Raw genomic sequence first — 24469 nt, forward strand, 5'->3', positions numbered from 1 at the left:
TATATTATTTAAATCCTTTTTGATCAGCTCATTAGCTGTTGTTATTTCCTGGAGATTCTTCTGAGGGGAATTCTTCCGCTTGGTCATTTTGGATAGTCCCTGGCATGGTGAGGACCTGCAGGGCACTTCCCCTGTGCTGTGGTGTATAACTGGAGTTGGTGGGCGGGGCCGCAGTCAGACCCGATGTCTGCCCCCAGCCCACCGCTGGGGCCACAGTCAGACTGGTGTGTGCCTTCTCTTCCCCTCTCCTAGGGGCGGGATTCACTGTGGGGTGGGGTGGCCCGTCTGGGCTACTTGCACACTGCGAGGCTTGTGATGCTGGGGATGTGGCGTATTAGCTGGGGTGGGTAGGCAAGGTGCACGGGGGCAGGAGGGGAGGCTTAGCTCGCTTCTCCTTAGGTGATCCACTTCAGGAGGGGCCCTGTGGCAGCGGGAGGGAGTCAGACCCGCTGCTGGAGGTTTGGCTCCGCAGAAGCACAGAGTTGGGTGTTTGCGCGGAGCGAGCAAGTTCCCTGGCAGGAACTGGTTCTCTTTGGGATTTTGGCGGGGGGATGGGCGGGGGAGATGGCGCTGGCGAGCGCCTTTGTTCCCCACCAAACTGAGCTCTGTCGTCAGGGGGCTCAGCAGCTCTCCCTCCCTTTGTCCTCCAGCCTTCCCGCTTTCCGAGCAGAGCTGTTAACTTATGACCTCCCAGACGCTAAGTCGCGCTTGTTGTCGGAACACAGTCCATCAGGCCCCTCTGCTTTTGTCAGCCAGACTCGGGGGCTCTGCTTGGCCGGCGAGCCGCCCCTCCGCCCCGGCTCCCTCCCGCCAGTCCGTGGAGCGCGCACCGCCTCGCCGCCCTTCCTACCCTCTTCCGTGGGCCTCTCGTCTGCGCTTGGCTCGGGAGACTCCGTTCTGCTAGTCTTCTGGCGGTTTTCTGGGTTATCTGGGTTATTTAGGCAGGTGTAGGTGGAATCTAAGTGATCAGCAGGACGCACGGTGAGCCCAGCGTCCTCCTATGCCGCCATCTTCCCTCTCTCCTCGCCAAAATAATTTCTCCAGAGTAATTAACAGGCGTTATCTACCCAAGGAATGGAACAAATAGGAAGTTCAGGTTCTAAGGAGCTGCCTTGTTTGGGCCAGTGGCCCCACGCTAGCTCTTTATTAATTGCACCACCTGGGATGCTGATAGCGAACTGAGCTTTGGAACATTTCAGGCCTGGCATGGAATGCAGTTTTTACACAAGTGTCTTGTGGTTCAGAAATCCGATTTCACAGCTTATCTTCCGTTAGATGAAAGTGTTTACGGTGTGTCTGGAGCTGGAGTAAGTTCCTGCGGGTGCCCAAGAGCAGGGGCCTCCTCTCTCCTCTCATTAATTTGCTGATGCCTGCACTGATGCAGCGGTGAGATACTGGGGAGAGAGCCACTCAGAGGCCTCCAAAGGAGGCTTCTCGTCTTCAGTCTTCCTCGTTCAGCTGCCCCACATGTCCTCACTCCAAGGAGAGATGGGGCCCAATGAAGTGGTCACCTAATCCCAGGGTGTCCAGTCCATGTGGCCAAAGTAGGCCCTGAGCCTCAGACTTGGCCTCCCTGCACGACTTCAGGGTCAGCTGGGCCCAACAGTGACATCCTAGGGTAGGCCGATGTTCTTCAATTTTTTTTGACCCCAAAACCATGGAAAAAAATTAACTTTTCACCCCCACCCAATACAGATATTTTTATACAATCTAGATTGAGATATAGGCACAGATAGATGTACCTATAATCAGAAAAAAACAAAAACAAAAAAACCCACTTACCTTTTCTGTAAACGATACACTGAGGCTTTTTTTTTTTTAATCTCGTTGTTTTAAAGTGCTGGCTGTAAACCACTAAACTGATTTCACAACCCACTAACGGTTTGTGACCCACGGTGTGAAAAACACTATTGTAAGATAGGTGATGTGCCTTATTCAGCTTGCCCCCGACAGCCTTTTTTATTCTCAAGGGGTACCAAGGAAAGTTCCAAATCTGAACTGATCTGAGAGCCGCCCCATCCCCCACCCCTCTGCCCCCAGGGAGGCGGAGGGAGCTGGATGCCCAGCAAAGTCTCAGGGAGGCCAGGCCAGGCGTGGGCAGGACCAGCCTGCATCCCTCTCCATGTCTGTCTTCCCTGAACCCCTGCACCCCTCTCTCCATGACGTTTATGAGTTGTTGAGGTGAATGGCTGCTGAGCCCCGGTGGGAGGGGAAGGGGCAGGGAGAGGTGGGCAGGAGGCAGAGAAAGAAAAGGCACCACCCTATCGCCGGGATGACGCCTGTCGGCACCACATCCTGGGCACCGGCCTTTGCCCCCCTCCCTTTCTCCCGCCAGGCAGAGGACCCCCATCTTTCAGATCCCAACCCCTTTTCTCCACTCAGAAAACTCCTTCCATGTCACAGGCCTTCCCTGACCCTGAGAATCCAGAGAAGGGTGGGTTGCCACCCACACCCCCAAATGGCTGGGGTTTGAGGACATCTGTGAACGGTGTTCAGTTCCAGCTTGAAGAGGGTGAGACCTTGGGAATCACTTGACAGTCTTTTAGTTTGGACAGAAGAAATTTGTCATCTTCTGGGCCTCCCCACATTGCCACTGCCCGCCCCCCGGGTGGGCACAGCAGGAGCCCCAGCCGCTTGCCCGCATCTTTACCTACACTCTTTTCTCCATTCTTCTCTGGATGGCAAGGGTCGCTCTGTGTCCACTTGAGACGCCCAGTCCCCTGAAAGCGATGGATCTGTTGCGCCCATGAGACTATGTCCAACCAACCAGCTTCTCCTATGACCTATAGCCATGTCGTCTGTGTGCGCCCAGGAAGTCCGGAGGGATGTGATGAACGCTCCACACAGTGACAGTGCTTTCCGCTCTGCGGCTGGGGCAGGGTTGGTATTCCTTGCTGATGGGTCCAGAGAGGTTCCCCTTTTCCCTCAAGAACACAAGGAGCACCTCCAGACTCTCCTGTCCTCTCTTCCTTCCTCCCTGTTTCTTTCACCTCAGTCCAAGTTTCTTCCAGCCCACCCTGGACGTCAGTACGGCGTCGACAGTTAGATGCACCTCTCCAAATGGCATGCTGCAATCTCCCGGAACCCAGTCCTGGGGGGTCAGGGGACATCGTAAGCCCGCGGGCTAGGAGAGGCAGCAGGCACAGTCTTCAGGCCCGTTGGTCAAGGCCGAGGCCTCGGAACCATAAAAGCCAATCCGTGCCCTCAAGGAATTTACAGTGTCTTTAGCAAGAGGTGAACAAATACAGGGAACCGTTGAAGGCAGGGGGGCGGGGGGACTAATTGGTTCTTAAGATTCCTAAAGAAGTCTGCATGACTGCAGAGGCCAGTTTCAGCTGGAATCTGAGGGAAATTTAACGCTTAGGGGGAGCAGGTGGGGGGACACCAAGTGCTCAGGAACATTTGAGGGAATATTTGGACAGGGATGGAGGGCATCTGCAGAAGACAAGAAGGACGAAGCAAGAGAGGGAGGCAGGGAGCCACAAACTGTCCGGTCACTCACACCAAGTTGGAGAGTTTGGACTTTAATCTGTGGGCAATGGGAAGCTGTTGAAGGTTCTGTGAGCCTAGCGGGGAGGAAATGGTGGCAGGGGAGAATCGCTTGTCAGTGGTGCATGGAAAGGACTGGAAGGGTTGTGTCCGGAGTCTGGGAGACCAGTTGGGAACGTTTGCACAGGCTCGGGTGCCTGGCAGCCAGGATCAAAGCTCATCTGGAGACTTAGGGGACGCACGAGTCAGCAAATGACATTGGGAAGGCACCAGGGAGTAGTGACTGACTTTGCTGGGGTCAAAGATGACATTGAGGTTTCTGGTTTGGAAGAACTGGGTGCCGTTCCACAGCGGGGGGCTGGCCATTATTTGAGAGCATAGTCAAAGAGTTCATTTGCAGTCAGGTTATAGGAAAGGACTATATCCTGGATGCAGAATAGAAATCCCACCAGAGGGATGAGTCTGATTATACACGTCTTTTCTCCCTCTCCACTCTTCCCCCACCCCTAGACCACATCTCTTCAGGCATCAGAGAATATTTTCCTTGGACCTCGGTCATCGTGCCCTAAGCAATACTGGTGCATCTCAGTAGAGAGATTTGCAACCAGCTGTTCCACCAACCAGGTGACTCAAGCAGAAGGCAGCTCACAGAGGACGGCTGGTGTGCTGCCTAGAGACCCCCAGACCCCTGAACTGACTTGTGCTTAGGGAACAAATGGTGCCACTTGTCTTTCTGTTGGCTCAGTGGCCCACCAGTTCCTACTTCTTGTGATTCAGGCCTTTCTTCTTGACGAGTAGGTTGCAGAGAGTGACGAGGATCTCTGCAGAAAAGTGTGTTAGACCAAGAATGAGGCCAATCCTATTTCCCCACCATCTGATCCATCTATCTACTGGTGCTCCTCACAAGGCACACAGCCAAGTCTACCTGGGCCCAGACGTGAGGGCCACTTTCTATTGGTGCCCACGTCTGGCTATTTCCCCTGAAGTGCCATTTCTATTCACACTCGATGTGTACAGGAGGCCCCTGCTCCTCTCTCCTCTTTGATGTTGTCAAAGCTTCCTAAGACCCTCAGCTTCTACCTCTGGAATAGCGTCTGTGGTCCCTGATACTTCCTACGTGTGGGAGGGGTGGGGATGGGGCAGACTTTGCAGCAAGGGTGAGATCAGGTAGGGGTTGCTCCAGAAGACGATCAGAGAGGAGAAGGCCAACCTGACCTCTGGGGGGTGGGGGCAGGGTTCCCTAGTCCAGGGCTCATTCTCTGGAGGGTCAAGTGCTCTGGAGTAAGCCCTCCTGTATCTTTCCCTCTGTACTTTGGTCACACCGCCAAAAATGAGCAACTCCTGTTGACTCTGGGTCGAAAGGTCCCTTGTGCCTGGGCCCTCAGCTGTGAAACCCTCTTTGGCCCCACCCGGGGAGGGGGCTTGTGCAAGACAGGGCAGCTGCCCAAGCCATGCAAGCCACTATAGGCTGTGACCAAGCAGCCCCAGGGATCCACCCCTGCAGGCTACACCTTGTCCAGTGTGGAGGCTCCCTGGACCCAGCCCCAGAAAGGCCTGAGCAAAGGAAACACACAGGGCCCTCCAGGCCACAGTCGCTTCTGATGTAAAATGAGGTCTTTGAACTTGAGGGCCTGGAAGTGGCCCTCCAGTACTAGCGGTCCATGATTGTCTGAAACCCATCAGCTTCTTCTTCTTCACCCCACAACTGAATTTTCCCTGCCTCCTGCACATCAATGACGCAGGCGGGAGTCCCCCACGATGTGGCCCAGTGCCATGTCCTGGGGATTATATCCTGATTGTGTTCAACATTTGCCTGAATAGAAACCAGGTGACAGCACGGGAAGGACCCCCGCTCCGAAGGCGCTTTCACCCCTAAGCATGGATCAAATGCATCTGGTGGGTACAGGACACCAGGAACACGTGGCAGACCCCACCTCCAGATGCCCACGGCTCAGTAGGAGGAGATGGACCAACAAATAAACAAGAAAATCTAAACTATGTAGCCTTTCCTGGTGGGTCCGAGCCAGCCCAAGGCCCTGCCTTCTCCCCGGTTAGCATGGGATGATGGACTTTCGAATCGGGCAGTGGGGAGAGAGGGAAATAATGTTACTCCCAATTCAACCCCGGAGCCCCAACACCCTTTTAGCTTTTGCTTTATGCTTTGGCACTTTCTTTGTTTTTGGTTTGCAGGTGATTAGGATCTTGACTACTAAGAAACTTTTATAAATTTGGCTGATGTACACTGATTCTTTCGTCCTGGAACCTAGAGTCTCCGCCCATTTCCTGATGGGCACTGTCACCTGGGAGCCCCAACTCCAGATGAGACAGGAAATCTTGGAGTATCGATGATGGTGCTCTCAGCACTGGGAAAATGGAGGGACACCAGAGATAGTGGCAGAAACTGTCACCAGCCCTCATCCCAGGACCCCCCAAAGGAGCACCCGTTACCCCTTTATTCTTTGCCCTTCTCTTCAGCCAGGTTCCTTCTGAAACAAATGACCAGCTTATATGTTTGGGTGACGTTTTTAAGCCATGGCAACTGTCCCCCAGGTTGGCCCAAACTCTCCTGCGGCCTGGGAGACCCCCCCCCACCTTTCTTTCTGTCCCATTTTGCCCCAGTCAATCATCACAAGGAAGGCCTAGAAGTATTACAGCCTGAAACTAGCTTAGAAGTATGTCAGTGGGGCCAAAGCAGGGTCAGTGGGGGGCGGCGGGGGGATCTTTTCTACAGTAGCTTTGAAGCTGCCATTGAGCACATGTCCCCTGACTCTAAGCAGCATCCCAACTCAAAACAAAGTGGCCCCGATAGCCCCAGATAACGCCTCCTACTCTGTGCCTGGATACTGACAGGTGGTCACGTCCACAAAAGTGTGTGTGGACACTTCAACCTCCTTGACTTCATAAAGATTAAAAAGTGTCTAGCAGACAGACAGGATCTCTGCCCCCAGGAAAACAGTGATCTAGAACAATGAGACAGATATTAACCAAATGATGACCCAAGTTTGTACTTACAATTCTAAGAGCAGGGAGAAAATGCCCAGGGTGCTGTAAGCATAGTGGAGGTTAAAGTAGAGAACAGGCTTCTAGAAATTTCTAGTTCCCTCTTGCCCCAGCTGAATCTGACTTCCGAACAGATGATGGTTTCTTCCCAACTTCCTTCCAAATGGTGAGATAAAAGAGCTCCTCTCCTGCAGGTAACTCCCATGTGGATGCCAGCCAGAAGCCGCCCTGAGGGTCTCAATGGTCACTGGGGCTCCCAGAGACCTGCTCCCACAGGCCTCAGGCTGGAGAGACATGGCAATCACATGACAACCTTGCACATGCAGTAAGGCTGAGCGGCTAGATAGCGATTTTAGCTTATTTTTGGTCCTTCTCTGTTCCATATCTCTATCCTTTGGTTTTAAAAAGGCCAGATCGATTTTGAGCCTGGTTCTAAACATGGAAACTTAACTCACTTTGTACCTGCTCCTGGTGCCTTCGCCGTGGAGAGGCCCTGCTGCCTTGGGTCATTTGCCCCAAGAAGCTTGGGTCCTTTGTCTCCCAAGTAGGGGGTGCTCAGAAATCCTTCCAGAGACTCAAGTTGCATCGCAGTGTCCAGTTTGTAGCCTGTACCACTTACCTGTGGCTGAACACTGAGAAGTAGACCAATCTCCTTGTTTGTAATCACAGGTGAATTCACAGCAGGAAGGCGATGCTCCCGGGGGTGGATCTAAATGGGCATTTGCCACCAGATAACCCTCAGCCAAATCTGGTGTGCAGCCTGCCTAGACCCCGGTTGGTTTATTACCTCTCAGAGTGGGCAAAGCTTAATATTGGTCTTCACTTCTTGCTCAACACCCTTTCTCCAGAGAGGGTCCTTGGAAAGCACCTTCTTAGACAGGAAAGGAGGAGGCCAGAAAGACTGGCTTCCAGAAATTCTGGGATTCAACAGGTGCCATTCTGGCTTGCCCTTCCCTGGTTCCTTGGGATCCTATGTGAGTGCTGTGTGACTCTCAAACGTCTCAGGGAAAGAAAGGTGGAGTCTGGCCAGTTCTTCTCGCTGTCAGGTGTGACTGCCACATGGTGTCATCATTGAACACTGACCCTGTGGAGGGTCCCTGGACTTGAGCTGGTCCAGCAGTGACGATGCCCTGAGCAGGCTGTAGACTTCCTCAAGAGAAGGTGACCCCACTTCCATGGTGTTAAACTCAACCTAGGCCCCACCTTTGAGCATGCCTATGAGTATGCATGGGTGTGTACACACACACACACACACACACACACACACACACACACTCGGTGGCTATTTCCAAAGCACGTCCAGCGTGCCTGAGTGACTGGGTCAAGGATTGCTTCCATCCCCACAGAGAGTGCTAGAATCCCATCCCTTCCCCCAACTGACCTCCTCCATGTGGCCTTACATTGAGCCTGGGCCAGTAGTCAAGGTGGAATTTTATGCCTGAGTGTGGCGCACCTTTATCCATCCCAAAAGACTTCAGGACTTTGAATATCAGGAATTAGAGGTTGGAGTCTTTGCCAGAAGGTTCTAGCTCCTATGCAAGTAGATTTACTTCCTCACCTAATTAGCTCTGCATTCAGGAGACTTCTGAGGGCAAGTCAAGGAAGGTTCTATAACAGTCTAAATCCATAAAAAAAGCAACTGCTTGCTCTCACTGCTCTCTCTACATAACAAAGAGGGACGTTCAAGTGGGTTTTTCAAAGGGGAGAGATTAGCTTCTCTCAATTAAAAAAAAAATTAAGGCAGCTACATTTACATTCCTTCTGTATGTGTGGTCCTTTCTGTCTGCTTGGGGACTATGGTCTCCTCTAATGATCTTTGATTCTGTTTACTCCACTAAAGAGTTATCAAAACCTAAATTCTAAGACTTTTTTAGCCCAGGCAACGGGCCTTCCCTGTTTAAACATGGAAAAGAGAATATTTTCCCATGAGCTGTTCCTCTAGAAACAGATTATTAATCTAAGCAGAAAATCTCCCTGACTCATAAATAGCACGGGTAGTGTTCAATGTGGTCTATAGTATACATCTGAAAAAAACAAAATATAACTTCGTTTCTACCAGGGGCCAGCACCATGGATTATATCACATCGGGCTGCGTTTATCACCCTTCTTTAAACTTTTAAGATATCTAACTGGGATGATTAGAAACCAAAATGTGCAAGGCTATATTGGCCACATGCTGCTTTGTAGCAGAGCTGTGCGAGTCTGTCCAGCAGACAACTAAGAGAGGGTTTCTTACCTCGCTGCCTATCAAGCGATGGCTCCTCGAACTGAACTCTTTGGGGTCGGCTTCGGACAAACTGTCGAGCCTGCAGCCAGGAAAAAAATAAAAAATCTTCCTAGTCAGAAACCACATCTAATCTTCACAAATTATTATCAATTTCTCTTTGCAATAAAAAAATCTCAGATAATATACGTCCTTAATGGAGGGCCAGCATATCTGTCCATGAGATCCAGGGAGGGGTTGGGGGGGTGGGGTGTACTGGGGAGAGGAAGGAAGAAAGCAGGTAAATTAGAACACTCATTTATTACATATAGTGTCAGATTATTTGACATTTTTACAGTAAGCAGTCTCTTTCATGCTTTTATAATTCTTAATTTTTTTTAAAGTTCCAATGTCAGTTCTTTCTTGATTAAGCCCAACTATAGCTGTCTTTGGCTACTATTATACCCAAGAAACAAGGATTTAAGCACAGTGGTCTAGAGACAAATTAGCTTGCTGATTATCACCCCAAGGAGACATCTCGTAGGAACAACATAAGGCTGTAGCTCGTGTGGATTTTTGGCTCCATTGATTAAAAAAAAAAAAAAAAAAAAAAAAAAGGCTTTGAAATACACTAAATGAGACCAGTTCAGATCCCTGTACTGATGCATGTAGGAAGTCTGTATTCTAGCATCAAAACAAGGCATATAGAAACTGTCGTTCTCAGATAAGAATTTCCAGTTCGAGAATATGGGATATAGTCTGAAATTCCATTCATATTTGTGAGTAACTTGGACCCACTTTTAGGTGAACCAGATACAAGTCCCCCACTGTAGCTGAGCTCTTCTTCATGCAAATAACATGACCTCATTGCCAAGATTAGAAATACCTTGATAGACAACTGGCCCTACTTTCAATCAGCTATTACAAATTCTGCCCCCACTCTCTAATATCCTCATGCCTCATGTCGACATATCATTTACTGGGGTGACATTTTGAAAACATGGATTTCTTTTTTATTTATTTTTTTGTTTTAGAAAACATACATTTCTTGCAGATACAGGAAACTACTTTGCTCAAAGTTAATTGAGCATTTAGAGTAATTTCAGAAATGTGTTTATAGGCTAAGGAGGGCATCTGGTTACACCTGTTCTCAGAATGATACCGGCTAAAAGAAAAAGCACAGTCAACAAGTATGTTTAAACCTCTATTGTGTTTGGTTTGGAGAAATCAAAAAATAGAACACAAATTGAAATTTAACTACCCATCACAGTCTGAAAAATAGATCAAAGCTGCAGAAAGATACACTTTTTTTAATTACGTGGATTTGCTGTCATGATTTTTATGTTTTGTTTCTGAAGGGTAGAGAACGATCACACCTATTCCACACTTCCACATACATCACACTGCAGCAAACGAAGGCTTTTATTTCTGCCTCCCTGAAATGCACACTCATTTTCCTTTTGAACAATGGTGTTTGAGGAATCGGAGGCCTCTCGGTGCAAGAGTCCTTCAAAATGCTGCTCAAACTGAGGATTTTGAGGAGATGATCACCACTTGGGGACCTGGAAAGGGTTATCCTGCAGCACCTCTATAGAATTATTTCCATGTTTGTGCTCTGCAGTAACTTGTAATTCAGCACCAGGATTCCCTTTGCTCCCCATTTTTAACTAACGAGGCCAAAGCGGGTCTAAAGCAAGTAACGAAGGACTAAGGGAAAAAAACTGAGACTGTTTGGTGGTCAGAAAACATCATGGCAGCTGGCAGTGAGAGCCAGGCCGCCCAAGGATGGCGTAAGTTTTAAAGATGCTCAGAGAGTCTCCCCAAGCTACCCCACAGATGTGACCAATACACATACATAGCACCCACACTTGGCCTTAAGGGGAATTGTTCAAAAACACTTAACTTATAGGGTTTGAAAATTGGATATTTATCTTCTTTAATTCCTTCATGCGCCTCTCAGAGTTCATGAACCAACAGTCGGGAAACATCCTCTGGAACAGCTGATGGAAAGGCACAAGGATTAGAACTTTGAAAAGCATCTAAAGGGCTTGTTTGGGGTTGGTTTTTGCTGGTTGGCTCATTTGAGGGGAAACCTTGGTCCTGTTGGCTCGTGTGTGCGTTCGCAACCCCACATTCTTCCAACCCGTGGCCTTGTTAGGATTCTCAGCTTTCCTAGAAGATCTCTATCCCACTGCCTCTCCAAGCACCTAGCCAGCATCCTGGAGTAAGCATACTCCTAGCATTCAGCAGGGATATCAGTTGGGCACAGTAAGGGGACTCTCCTGAAATAGAGCCCATCCTGTCCATCTGGCACTCCAGAACAGCACTGTTCAAGTTTTTTAAACCCACTCGGCATTTTGACAACCCCCAACCCCAAATCACGGCCATCCTTTATACAGTTACTTGAAATTCCAAACTAAATTCAACCCCAGAACTTGGAAATTCAAACATCAAGGCAAGAGGACAACACTCCAACTTGCCTTCACACTCTACAATAGCCACACACCTGTTAGAAAGGCGGAAACTCCTTTCTATAGTCCTGTAGACTATAATATGATTATTCATCAAGATATTACAAGAGCATCAATTGGAACATTCTTCGTATTAATAAGACATTAAGGAATATGTACCTAAATCTACCCAAATCTACCAAAATCTCCCAAATTGATTTCTTTCCTCTATTCCAACAACAAACAGAAAATATAGGAGTATATTGGGAGGATTGAAAAAACTCAGAAACCACACTAATGACAAATGTCAAAGACCTATATTAAAAACACAAACCTTTTACAGAGATTGATAAAAGAGAAAAGTTCATGGAAAGACGTAACCTTGGATTGAAACATTCAATATATTAATGCTGTTAATCCTCACCAAAGTAATTGTTAGGTGAAATGCAAGCCTAACTGAATTCCAGTGGGATTTTTTTTTTTTTTTACCTTGATGAAAGATTCTAAAGCTGATCTGGAAGGGGAAAAAATGATGAGAGGAGAATAGTTAGGAGTTGTTTAAAGAATATCAAGGAAGTACTTTCCCTAAGAGATATCCAGCTATATTATTATTGATACAGTCATTAAAATAGTGTGTTACTGATTGCAAGACTCAAATCAATTGAAGAAGTGGAACCACACAGTCCTGAAACCTATTATATGGTTTTTTTTTAAACTTAAATCTGAGAAATGAAATACCAGAAAGCAATGGTTAATGTTTGAATTATCTAAAAGGGAAATTGGAAAATATGGCCGTTTGGGAAGGGGAAGGAATCAAATTTGATTCCTATCTCATAACATACACTCAAAAACATTTGAGTGTATTAAATGTAAAAAAAAAAAATGAATCCAAAAATATCTAAAAGGAAATATTGGTGTATATTTAACTAAAGCCTAGGTGAGGAAAGGCTTTAAAAAAATTTTTTTTAATGTTTTATTTATTTTTGAGAGAGAGAGAGAGACAGAGCACAAGCATGGAAGGGGCAGAGACAGAGGGAGACACAGAATGTGAAGCAGGCTCCAGGCTCCGAGCTGCCAGCACAGAGACGGATGCGGGGCTCAAACTCGTGAACCATGAGATCATGACCTGAGCTGAAGCGCGATGCTTAGCAGACTGAGCCACCCAGGTGCCCCTAGCAAAAGCTTTTTGATCATGAAGTAAATGAAAGTGATGATCAGAACAGAAGGAGTTATCTAAAAACATATCAAAAACAACCTGCACAAAACATAAAAGGAAATGATAAATCGGCTAAAAATATTTGAAGGAAATGAACAAAGAGCTAAAAGGTTTAATACAGCAAATACTTTTATACATCAATAAGGAAGACAATCCTGGGCAGACAGAGAATCCCAAGCATACAATTTTTAGAAGAAATACAAGTGTGTAACTAAATTCATGATAAATGTTTGATCTCAAGGTTAATCAGAAAAAGGCACATCAGCAAAATGAGATCTTTTTTGCAGTTAATAACTGTGTCTTTTAATTATATTCACAGTTGATGAGGTGAAGAAGGGTGGCGGGGGGTGGGGCTGTTCAGGTCCCCTTCCAGGGAGCCTGCCTGGGAAGCCTGGGAAGCAGAATTGACTGACAGCTCTAGCTGCCTGCCCCCTGGTGACCCCTAAGGGTCCCAACCGCAGCTTGAGAGTGACAAGGGTCCTCAGACCAGCCCATTCTTGCAAGAAACTTTGGTTTGGGGGTTCCCTACCTCTGCTCAAAACTTTCTTAGAATCATGCCACAGTCTGAGCCACTTCTACACTACCCTTTCCTCTCTCGCCTTCCCAAATTTCCGTCTGAAGGCTCTTCTGCTGGCCCTGCCCCCCTCCTCACCTTCCCCTTCACACTGGCATCACCCCCATCCACATACATCTGGGTGCCTGCTTCTCAAGACACTAGAGTGACACAGGAAGTGATGTGGGCACCGTCCTACTCTGCTAATGGGACTGTCAATGAGCACAACCTTTTTGGAAACTACCAACGATGGAATTAACGGTGTTTCCTCATTGAATAGGATATTGTGTGGTTGTGAACCGTCAGGTTTGGAAAGAACCCTGATGGGAAAATATTTGTTTTATAATCTTAACTGGCTAAAGTGAGAAACTACATTGACAGCATGACATGAGTTTCAAAGAACCATCACATGTAATAGATGGACACATAGAAGAAAGACGGGCAACAAATCCACCCTGATGTACAGGGTGGCCATGTCAGAGGAAGGGGCTGTGGACGACTTTTTCGTCTTTATACGTTTCTGCGTTTTTTGTATTTTCTGCAGAAAGTAGGTATTATTTCATAGTCAGGAGCTTTAAACAACAAGATTTAAATGCAGGCCAGAACAAGAGGGGGCAATAGAACAGGAGCCCAGTGTAATTGTACAGGATCCACTGTGATGGGCTGGGAAGGGGAAGAGGGCCCCCGGCCCCAGGCCAGATGGAAAGGCCGCAACAGACATTCAGATGACTGGAGTGGCCATGGCCACAGGCAGGAATTGCACGGTCTGAACCATCAGTGGGAAGTGGGAACAGGGTTGGTTTTTTTTAATGAGAAAAACAATAGGAAAGATTGAGAAGCTCAAGTCAGAACAGGAAAGAGTCTTCAAGTGCTAAGCCAGTCCGTGGAAAGCCTTGGAAGTTTCTTTGGCATTGCCAGCTGACTGATACTCCCTTCTCCCTGCCATTCCTCTGAATCCCCAGATTAAACCCAGAGAAAGCACCCACAGCGAGAAGCAGCTAGAAGGAGTTTGAGGTTTAGTCGTCATGTGCTCATCTACCTGAGTGCCTGCAGCCTAGGCAGCCACGGGCCCCCGGGGGGAACTGTCCCCACCCCTAAGGGAGGGCAGCCTTCCCTTGAAGTGACTCTTCCTCAGGAGTTGTTTTTCTTCTCTTTTGCTTCGTCTGCCTCTCCCTCACGTGGGCGAGGGGGCGGAGATCCATGCCTCTCAGTCTGGACTTTTAAAGAAACCCCTAGAATCCCCCTCCCTTGAGGACCCGTCTCTGGTCACTTCGCCTTTTTGCTTTTTTACTCCTGTATCTGCGGCCAGCCACAGCTGTCTCTCTCGGACAGAAACCATGAACTCTGGTCCTGGATGACTCCTCCCACCCCCAACGCTGTTCCCAGCCCCAGTAGGATATTTCTGGGCCCCTGGGGGCCTCACCTACCCAGAGGAGGGTTCCAGCTCCCCAAAGGCTGCCCTGTTCCAATCTGCCCCTGCCTGTGGAGGGAGAAAGGAGGGAGGCTTGGGGCGGTGGGGGCAGGGGCAGGGGCAGGAGGCGGGCAGGCCAACCCCCTCCTCCTCTTTCTTCCAAGCGGCAGCAGGCAAACCCCTCTTCTTCCAGTCTGGGCATCTCAGAAATGCACAGGATTCTAGAGATGAAGAAAAGCCCGGACATGTCGTTTATACTTTCACAGCTAACTGCCGAATCCCTTTCAGTCAAATGCCCAAGTACACGTGGCAAGACTTGCTCCAAGAAGTGATGGGGCCTGAGGCTCAGGGCGGTCCCTCAGGCCCAGAAAGGCTGGGTCCAGCGACCTTAGATGTTCGAGGGGTGAGGGGGCACCGGGGGGGCATTCCACAGCTAGCCCAGGAAGCAGATGGAAAGGCTCCCCCCTTCCTCTGGGACCTTCCCCACACGCCATTCTGGGCTCACTCTGCACGACTCCAGGATTAGTCGGGGTCGGCTGAGATTCACTCCAGGAGTGACCCCGGACCACAGTAAGAAGCGCCTATGATGTGGGTACCCATCACACCCACGGGTGCACTCCAAGAGGAAGCGTAAGTTTCACAAAACAGTACTTACCCCAGTACGTGTAGCACACACTGATATTTTCTCTTACGGTTTTGATGCTGTTCAAGACCCACTAAACCATTTCATGACTCACTGTTGGCTGGCAGCTGGCAGTTTAAGGCCCCCGGGCACCCTGACAGCCTCCCATCAGGTGTTGGAGAGGAACCATCCGAATTGGAAGGCTTTGGTGACGGGCCTCCCCTCCTTCTCTGTTTCTCCGTGCTAGGTCATAGTAAGCACCTGGCACTTTTAGGTTAAGGGGGGCCGGGGGGGGGGGGCGGTGACGGGCTGGTGCCTGTAGGAAAGATGCCAGGGGTAGGAGTGGAGAGGGAATCTCGGAGGGAAACTGCTTCGAGGTATGTCTCATATCCAGGTCAGGGCTCAAGCTGCACGGCAGAAGCATAGGCACCTGTATTTTCTAGGCTTTTCCCATTCTCGATGCCAGGCACCCCTCCTCCTCCCTGCTGGGGAAAGACAAAGACTATTTACCCCACGGGATGTCCCTCGGGGAATCCTGGGCTCCCAGGCTCCATTCACCCGTCCCTAAATGACCAGAGTTTAGGAGCAGCTGGGACTCCTTTAAACTCCAGCTGGGAGAGGGCAAGATTGAGCTCACCTGATATCTTTTCACAAGGGATACAAGAGATTAGTGATTCCCTCTCACTGCACCCCTACAAGCATCTTCGGAAAGATCCCTGGGGGACTGAAGCAGGGAAGGTGGGTGAAGTGCCCCAAAGCCCTCCCACACAAAGCCCTGCTTTGGGCTGCGGTCCATTCTCAGTATCCTTGCCTTGCGTCGCATCCCCAGCTCTGGGAAGCTATTGCCCTAACCATTGAGCCTAGTGTTTCCAGGAACATGGTAGTCAAGTCTCCAGCGGCATCCCTCAGACCGCCAGCACCCTGGCATGGTCCAGACGGCCCCGAGCCTCAGGGCGCTGCCCACTAGGATCTGACCCTGCCAGAGCTGGGTTCACTGCTGCTGAGCCAGGTCAGAAGCCTCTCCTTTTGTTGTTCTCTCCTCTTCTGCTCCAAGCCACCAGGGTCTGGGCCGCAGGAGGGGTGTGGTCCATCCCTGACATCCAAGAGTCACTTTCATCTCCATCCGACTCAAGTCACTGCAGCGTCCCCCAAGTTCTTATAAACGCCACTGTCTACAAGTGTTTACAGAATACTCACTACACTGCACTCAAGCCCAAGGAAACAAGGAAACAAGACAGATTCCAAATGCTCACGGAGCTTGCAATGCCACAGGGAAGACAGCAGTCCAAGCCATGTATGAGTGCCTGCAAGAGGCCAAGCTAGGCGTCTAGGGGGTGGGAGCTGGGCGGGATGACTGGGGTGCTGTGACAGGGGGCGGTGTGAGGGGAGAAGGAATTTGAGGGGAAGAGAGGGTGGCCACACCAAAGGGAAAGACTATATGGCACCATCCCAGTCCCCCTGGGCCACAAAAGATGGGCTTCCCGTGCAAGTCGCTTCTCCCTCCTCCGTGTCATATTTTTGTCAAGTGACAAAAGCCTGCGTCTGAGAGAGACCCTTCCTGTTTTCTTCCTGTAGACTCGATGTCTAGCGTTTCTCAACGTCCTAGATCAGAAAGTCAGCTTAGATACATGACGGCGGCACAGCTCTGTGAGCGGGGAGATTCATGCTTGTGCTGGGTTGGCCATCAGACAAGGAGATCCCGACGATCTCTTCCAGATCCCAGATTGGCGAATCTCTCTACTCCCTCCCAAATCCATCCTCCATTTCCAAGACTGTCAGGTGTCTGGTTGACCAGCTCTCACCATTTCCCTGTCACGGTCGATAGGCACAGCCATGGGGCTGCGTTCTTTCCAGTGTGGAAAGAAGGTGTGGATGACTTCCAGGTAGCCCAGAAAAGCATTATACGCTCCCACATCCCATGAGCCGGAGTGATGATGACCAGAATAGCAACCCTGGAAGCCACTTGTTGAAAATGGCAGAGCCACTCTCCGTGTGGGTCCTATAGGAATGCACAGAGCAGTATACTTTCTGCCCCATCTCCAACCATCCAGGACATGTGCCTGGACTATTAGGTGAGAAAGAAAGAAACGTCTCTTGCCCTTGAGCTCTATTGTATCTTGGGTCTATTTGTTAAGAGCATTTTGGCCTACCCTAACATAATCTCAAAGACCTGAGTTTTCCTTTATCAGTCAAACAAGTGACTCAAGAATGGTTAATGAAACTCAATTACTTACAATTCTGGGTATTGATAACTTAGGGAAAGAGAAAATTAGGTGGCAATTTAAATGAAGGGTTACACATTCATAAACTTGCCCTAAAACATTTTGGAGATGTCAACTTTAGCTTTGTATATCTCCATTTGAATTTGAAGACAGAGCTGGCAGCCAGTTCCAAGGAGGTGTCTAATTGAGGATTGCTTTTCAATTCAAAAAACATACCCTGAGAGTCCCCCCTGCCAGGTAAACCCAACTCTTAGAAAGGGAGCTGGATACAAAATGGAAGAAGTGGCCTCCTAGAAACAATGGTACCCTTTACTGGGCTCCAGAAAAGCAATCAAATATAGCCACCCAACGGGTTCTCACCTACCGAGCTCTTTCTGCAGGCCTGGAGGATACTGACATCATGCAAATGTTGTGTCTAAAAGAGAAAACCCAAGGTGTTCTGGAAGGAGGGACGGTGCTTTCCCTCCACCCTTAGAATTGTCCTTTAGAGGAGAATTGTGTCTTAGGAAGAAAACTACTGCTGTCAGCACAGCACCAATCATGACCAGTAGGAACCTAAGGCGGTACCTGGGCTGGGGACGGAGGCCTGGCTGTCAGTGGCTAAGATGTCTTCCTGAACCCTCCAGGATGCTTTTAGAGTTTATGTTTTTAAGCACACGCAAAGTGCGTTGTTGACATGTTGCACGGCAGAACCTGATATATACTCTCTCCCCAATACCCAAGTAAAATATCCCAAAATGTGCTCGCAATGGGGAAGGCCCTCAACTAACCGCTGTATTCATGGTGGCAGCCTGCTGGTGACTTGCGCGTCGTAGGGGAGCTCGGTCACGTACATGTTTTGAGAAGTGCTAAATTGCAATCATGCAAATATGTTATACATCCCATTTCTTAATCCATGTAATGGAAAGAAAACGCAAATGAAAGTATCCAGAAGATACCGTAACTGGATCAAGTCTTTTTTCAATTGCTACAGTCTTCTGAAGATAGACCTCAAAACCCCAGCAATGCCACGACCTGGGGTCCTGACATTCAAGCTTAAAGCTTCTGCCGTCACTCCCTTAGCTGACCTCTGAGTCCCAGGCAATGTGCCACTGGCTGCATCTGGCCCCCTCGCAGCCCACCCCAGCTTGAATTCCTCCTTTGGCAAAAGCCTGCTGGTGCCAGCATGGAGCTCTGCTCTGCCCCACGGAGGGAACTACCCAGCCCCAAAAGGTTAGTGATGGAAGTTAAAGAAACTCCATGCACCTGGGCTGACAGATACAAGTCCTAGAGCGGGGACCGTGCTGGTTCAGGAACAAATAAATCTGGGGGTGCGGGGGGTGACTGGGAGGAGAGGGATTCTGGGCTGGGGGGGGTGACTGGGAGGAGAGGGATTCTAGAACATTTGAGATTGCGAAGCCTACACAGGTGTAGGGTTTTTGGTGTGTTTTGTAGATCAGTGTGTCCCCAGTGCCCAAAATTGGACTTGGCACATGGTAGGTGCTCAGTAAATATTTGTGGAATGAATGAATGAATGAATGAATGACTCAAGATGGTTCCTTACTGACCGGAAGTAGACGTGTGGAATTATGTAGTTGGAGAGAGCCCCTGCCAGCTAGGCTGCCCAAGCTGGATGGCAGAAAGGCCAGCTGGCTCACCACCAAGGTGCACGTTTCTCCCAGAGACCACGGGAGGACAGCAGGAAAGTGGAGGACCTCCCTCCACCCAGCCCCTGCAAGCTCAGAAGCCTGGTTTTCCTGGGTATCCAAAACTGATAAACTCCAAGGCCAAGGGTGATCATTAGAAAAAAAGAGGAAGACTTCTGTCCCAGGGGACACCAGCAGGTCCTGCGGACACACCTCCCTGGTACCTGGCCCCTCCTCTCCGATCCTCTGAGGTCTAGAGTCTCCTCCGTCACCCTGGACCTCTCCTCTCCCCTCCTGGGCTGTCTCCAGGATGCATCTGGAGTCTACCTTAGGGCTGGGAAGTGTGGAATCAGGACAAGGCACGTTAACAGGGGTGGGGGGTGGGGCCACTTGGGCAAGATTTACATCATCGTATGTGGCTTCTTGAGGTACTGACTGGTAGCAACTCCTGGTAAAGGCAAAAACGACTATCAAATATACCAAGAATCTTTGCCCTCCGTGACCCACTTCCAGGAATCAACCCTTAGAAGTGATGACAGGAGGCGTCGCAATACACCTGAAAAAGGATGTTCTTGAATGCATTAATAATGATGGGAACTTGGAAGCTACATACACGCCCTGGAGAGAAGGGTTAAATGAGAGTGTGGTCCTCAGGAAACCCACTTATGCCCCCAGCATGCCGCAGGACCAAGAGATGACAGGAGCCTCCAAACGTAATTAAACCATGCCTGCAAAGGATTTTAGAAATTTGCACGAAGGGTAGGGGTTTGCAGAGATGGCTTACCGTTGCAGCGCGCGTGGCATTTCACTCCAAACAGAAGGAAAAAAAAAAAAACCTACACTCAGCTCCTGTCCCCGGGGCTCCCTGGGTATGTCCAGCCCCTGAGCACCCAGCTGTCAGCCAGACCCTCTGGATCCAGCATCCCCCATGGCCTCTGTCTTCTTCCTTATTAGATATTTATAAAAAGAGAGATCTAAATGCGATGGGCTCCAGGCCAAATAGGGGGTCACTGGCACAGGCACCCACGAGCACGGCAGAAGCGGGCCACTGTCAGAAGGCGCTGTATATACATATGTATGTATGTACTTTTATCTATGTAAAATACATACACGGATGAAAAAAGAATCGAGGCGAATGTGAAGAAATGTAAATGTCATTTGATTTCCACTTGGGCCTCTTTTTCTATACCAATGCCTAAGTTCAGAAAAAACGTGGACTATCCTACGGAACCCTGCCTCGGCAGGGGTCCCCTACAAGTATGCCGGCTCTTTGTATCTGCATGCAATTTGATCTCTCTTCTAGATCCTCCCAAGGTCTGCAGGCTTATCCAGCACTCCTGCCTCCTCTCTCCTTGTGGGTGGTCCTCATGCCCCAAACCCCTTAGAGAAACACAGACTTGCCAGCTGGTGAACGAAACGAAGGTGCCGGTTCTGGAGGCTCCCTTCGGGTGGCCCAGATGCCGGACCCTCCAAGCCTTCCTGGGAGCTTCGGACGGGAGGCTGTGCCTCTGAGCTCTTCCTGCTCCAAAGGCCCGGATGCGCCTGCCTCGTCTGCCTGCCCTAGAGCCCAGCCGGCCTTTCTCTGCCTTTCCCCACTCCCCACCGCCCGACTCCCACCTCGCACCTCCCCCCCCCCAACCCTGCACCCACCCCACAAACAGCTCTGCTGGATGAAACTTCCCGCCGGCAAAGAGGAGCCTAGAGAAGTAACTAAGACATCTGTTTCTGGAAATGGCCCATCAGGTCACTGAAACCATACCCCCCCCAAAAAAGTTATTCTTTTTTAAATTAAAAAACAGATGGGATATTATAAGAGAAAGACTCTTTTTTAAAGGCTTCAAAGAGATGACAAGCTAGTGAGGAATTGACGAGCAGAGTCGCAGAGAAGAAAATCCAGAACGGAAAACCCAGCTCTCAAATCTGCTCTTGCCTCGAGGGCACTGGGATCCAGATGAATCTACTTAGAAACTAAGCTGTGCTTCCGATGGGCTCGTGGGCAAAAGTCACCGCCCAGCGCCCACCACAGTCTGGGGCCCTACTGAGCACCCCCCTTCGCCAACCACCCCCCCGAAGGCGTACACCCCCAGAGCAAAGGAAAACCAGAACTGAGCCAGCCCTCCGTGGGCCTGTGGCTTCGCTCCGCGCCCTCTGGTTGACTCAGGGAGCCCCAGGCCTCGAGCCTGCATGATGGTGGCCCCGGCTCTCGTACTGCCGGCAAGCATCTGTCAGAAAAGCAGGGAAAGCCTTCTCTGGAAGAAGGTTAACGTCACCCTAGGCCTCAAATCGTTCCTACGCAGGAAGAGCCATCCTTGAAATCCGGGAACTCCTGGCAGGCCACCTCCCTGAGAAGGACACGGAGGTCACCTCACAAGGACACTGGAGTGCCCGCCCCACGGGGCAGAAACATACCTGACCGCTCCCCGTGCTGTCACGAGCCCTCACTGCGCCCTTTTCTGGGATGAAGCTGGACCCAGTTGCAGGTTCTCTGTGACCTCAGAGCTGTGTGCATGAAGGAGGCCCCTTCTCCATAAGAGAAATGCAAAAACTTAGAAAACTGAAACCACTAAAACCCATCACCATCTTTTCCCCCAGTGTTCTTTGCAAGGAGCCAGGAGGGTTTCTTGGGAAGCAGGTGGCCCTGCCGGGGGAGGGTGTCTAACACCGGGAAAAGGGCTCGGCCTCTTTGAGAGGAAAGTACCCCTCTTCGATGGGCTCAGGACACATCCCACCCCTTGGCCATTTCTCCTGAGGCTCACTCCCAGGCCTCCCTTGTCCCATCCCCATCCCTTCCTGCCCCTTCGGATCCAGTTGAGGGCCCACCACCGCTCCCACCCCTCAGAACTCTCCCAACAATGGGGGACTTTCATCCGCTTGATGTCTGACTTCGCTTAGTACGAATTCCACAGACACCAAAGCCAAGACTGTTATGTCCACGAGGGTGTTCACAGTTCCCAGAACACTGCCTAGCACAGAGGAGGGCTCAGCCGTTTGGTTTTTTGTTGTTGTTGTTTTGGGGGGGGGGGTTAATTTTTTCCACAAGCAAATGAATGAAATCACAGCATTTCCTGTGAAGCCCAAAGACTGAACAGCCGGCTACAGGCCTTCCCCCGGCCTTTGCTTCAGTGACGGACTTCCTCCTCCTCCAGGAACACTGGGAGCCCTTCTCCTTATCTCCCTTCATTTTCCTCTTCTTTTGTCTCCTCCTTTTGTACGAGACTTTTCAGGCGCCTGTGTCCTCCGGCGCTTTTAGAGTAGGCTCTTCTAGGACAGCGCTGCTCGACTCTTTTCCATTCTAAAAACACTCCCAAATTCATTTACTGGCAACGTCCCTATACTACCGTCATTGTCGCTATCAAAAGTGGTCACTGCCTCAGTGGTCCCAGTGGGAGACCCCGTACTGAGCACAAAGAGAATTAACAGTCTGTGTCTGCCTGGAAGCTGGAGGGAGCCTCACGGGGAAGGTGGGGCCAGTGAGTGTTCTCTGATGATGTCACAGATACATCAACAAGTGCCTGGGGAGGAAAGAGGGGGGAGGAGGGCAGGAATAGCTGTGACACCTCCCTAGAGAAGTAATGATATGGGCGGGGGGAGGGGCATGTGGGAAAGGGTTTGATCAGTCCTTGTGGTAGAAGGTGAGGGCCCCAGAGCCTGAGGGCACAGGGAACAGGGTGAACCCACTACTGCACGGGACAAGCAGGGGGATTTGGGATTTTTTGGCTGGGGGGTGTGGGGGGGTGATGGGATGGGAGGAGTAAGCAGGGCGAGGCAAGAGGGCAAGTAAAAAGAGTGTCGTTGGCAAGAGTAGGAGGCTGGACGCCGCTGGCCTGGAGCCAAGGGAACATTCCAGTGGCAGGGATGGGGGACAGAAAGAACGCTTACAGGCAGGAACGTCCAAGGCACCCTTGTAAAAGTGTGTGCATGTGTTTGCGGTGCACAAGGCAAGGCCTCTCAGGAACATGCCCACGTCCTCCAGAAAACCCAAACGCTGCCTCCACGTCTCTTATGTGATAGAGTTTTGATTGCACCTGACACCCAGGGTGATGTGGCGAGGGGAGCGCAGATGTACAGAAGGCAAAAATCAGGAGGCGAAGACGACCCCATGGTCACAGGCCCCCAGGCCTCCAAAGAAAGCCCACGACGGCGGGATTGTGCCTGCCTGAGCTCCTTAGATCTTAAATCTCACCGGGGCCTGGACACCTCAGAGAATAAAGCTCTGGGGAGACAGGGCCGTGGGTTGGTAGGCCACGGCACCACGTAAAAGTGGGGCTGGAACTGGACCTTGACTGGGGGGCGGGGCGGTGCAGGTGACATGGCGCGGAACCGCTGAGGACACAGCTGCACACGGGCACTGACGAAAGGGCTGTTCAGGGACAGGCAGGGGGCGGGGGCAAGGGGGGTCACGGTAGAAGACGGAGCAGCCTTCGGAGAGACTCCTAAGCTAAGTTAAAGAGTTTGGACTTTTAATCTGTTGGCAATGGGGAGGCAGTGAAGCTTTATTGACCACAGAAGCACTTGGGTCAGAGAGTGCTTGAGACCACCCCCCCAAGGGTGGTGTTTGGGCTTCAGCCCCCCAGGTTCTGCCCCAGGGTCTCTCGGAGAGCCGGAGAGCCGCTAGGAGACTCCACAGGAGCTCAGACTGTGGGAAGGAGGGCCTGGAGGGGAGGAGGGCCACCAAGGCCAACAATGGCAGGGGAGGTGAGGAAGTGACGAGAAAGCTGGCTGGAGGCAGGGAGGGAAGAGGAGGGGAGGAGGGCAGACATTGAATCAAAGATGATGCGGACGACCTTGATGCTGGGGAGAGGTCTGGAACCCCGGGGGACCCTGGAGAGATGCAGGTGGGGCTTGGGGAGCACCGGCTGGCAAATGCTCCAGGTGAGCACACACAGGAGGGAGGGAGGGAGGCAAGGAAACCTTGACTCACACTGCTTTTCTCAAATGCAGACTTCCAGAACACATTCTCTGTCTTCTCAAGTGCACAGAGGCTTCAGGCCATCATCCTGCCCTAGGAAAGGCATCTGCGTCTCACTGGACAGAGACATGCGCTGCCCCAAAATGCCCACTGGGCACACTCACACACCCAGCCTACAGCACCGGCAGGTGAAACAGGCAGCCCTCCCCTCCTCGTCACTTACTTCTTCTGGGGGTCAGGCCGGGGCCCACCACCCTGCTGTCCTCCTGACCGCACTGTCTGCCCATTTGCCTTTTCTCTGACACTCAGGCGCAAAGGAAGCCCTGAACATATCTATCTGCAGTACCCCAGGGGCAAACGTCTGAAATTCTCACCACCACCACCCCCCCCACACCAAAACGCTGAAAATGTTGAAGATCTCCCAAAGAGACAAGTTTGCCAGCCTCTGGCACGAGCCTCCTGACCCTCTACCTCCACTTGGCAAAGTTCGAACCTGTAACCTTTTATCTACTGTGACTGAAGTTTTCCGGGCACTTTCTCTTTCTCTTTCCTCCGCATCTATTTCTTCCTCGGGCCGCTCTGTGTCACCGCCTGGTTAGTTTCCAAGTACTCTGCTCTATTCCTCCTCTGCATGCTCATCATTTCCCTGGACAGTGGGAAACTGCCCCATTCGCCATCTTTCTCTCCCAAAAGGGAGCTCTTCGGCCACCCAGGCGAGCGAGCGTCTGGCAAGGTCTTTTTACGTTTGAATCCCCCCCTGCCCCCAGC

At 50.6% G+C, this 24469-nt stretch overlaps 1 long non-coding RNA gene across 1 annotated transcript; it reads left to right on the forward strand.

Annotated features, from left to right (window-relative positions):
• Window positions 1-1271: 1271 nt before the first annotated feature.
• Window positions 1272-24239, forward strand: LOC109500521. Its single transcript, XR_002158095.3, has 2 exons — window positions 1272-23889; window positions 24011-24239. It is a non-coding gene; the product is annotated as an uncharacterized LOC109500521 (long non-coding RNA).
• Window positions 24240-24469: the final 230 nt, after the last annotated feature.

Source organism: Felis catus, chromosome B3, assembly GCF_018350175.1.
Source record: "Felis catus isolate Fca126 chromosome B3, F.catus_Fca126_mat1.0, whole genome shotgun sequence".
In the NCBI taxonomy this organism is placed as follows: Eukaryota; Metazoa; Chordata; class Mammalia; order Carnivora; family Felidae; genus Felis; species Felis catus.